Raw genomic sequence first — 1,178 nt, 5'->3', positions numbered from 1 at the left:
GGGTGCCCACAGGAAAAAATAGGGCCCACACCTAAGAGACCCCCGACAAGGAGTCGGTGGCAGGTGGAGGCCTGGGCACGTGCTTAGAGTGCAGGAGCTCCCAGCTCATTTCCAGCTGCGCACAGCACCTTGAGCAACAGTTATCGGAAACCAAGAGAGACTCAGTTTTTTTTTTTTTTTCCTTTCCCCCATTGCAATCTCAATCCTGGCTGGGGGTGGGGACTCTGCAATTGAGTCTGTGAAGGTGCGCACTTCACCTCCCCGCTGCTCATTTCACCTCAGGCAGGGGTGGAGCCTCTGAGAACAGCCTCCAAGACCTACCACATCAAACCAAGCCTATCCACCAGAGGGAGCTGCTGCTGCTTTTTTTTTCTTTTCTTTATTATAAAAAAAGTTTTTTTTTCTTCACTTGTTTCGTACTTATTTCTTTGTCATTATTACCTCTTTTTCCTTTTTCTTTACTCAATTCTTTTAAATTTTACTCGTTATTTTCCTTTCTCCTTTCTCCCTTACTTTTTCACCTTCTTGAAACCCAGATATATTCTCCTGTCTCTCATCCTTACCTCCTCCCTAAACTGGTCATACACTTTTAAACGGTCTACTGTCCTTTGTTGTCTCCGACCCCTTTTATATATTTTTTTCTTTTCTCCTTTCTCTTTTCTTTTTATGTTCTCTTCTTCTCTTCTGTTCATCTCTTTCCCTCCCATTTTCTTTCTTTTCGTTCCCCCCTGTAATTTGTTTCTTTGTTTGATTTGTCTGTGTGTCTGTGTGCTTCTGTTCCCTCTGTGTTTGTCAGTCTGTTTTCCTTCTTAGGACTACACCAAGAAACAAGCCAAAGTGTGCAAGAAGACAAGTCCCAAATATTGCAGAGTAGGGAAATAAAATACTCACAGGCACAACAAGAGAAACTGAGAGATATCATTAAGAGAATATCTCCTGAAAAGGCAGGCCCTGGACAGTCAATAAGCCTCCTTTAACAGAGAAATACTAATAGGTGCACAGAGCCCATCGAGCTTTCTAAAGGTGACAAGAGACAGAAGACTAGCAAAAATGACAAAAGGAAGAAACTCTCCCCTGAAGAACTTCCAGGGGGAAGTCACAGCCACAGAACTGCTCAAGGCAGATCTAGACAACATATCAGATCAAGAATTTAAAAAGCTGGTCATAAGATTAATCGC

This window comes from Suricata suricatta, chromosome 5 (genome assembly GCF_006229205.1).
Source record: "Suricata suricatta isolate VVHF042 chromosome 5, meerkat_22Aug2017_6uvM2_HiC, whole genome shotgun sequence".
NCBI classification, from domain to species: domain Eukaryota; kingdom Metazoa; phylum Chordata; class Mammalia; order Carnivora; family Herpestidae; genus Suricata; species Suricata suricatta.
Note: the sequence above shows the minus strand (reverse complement) of the source record.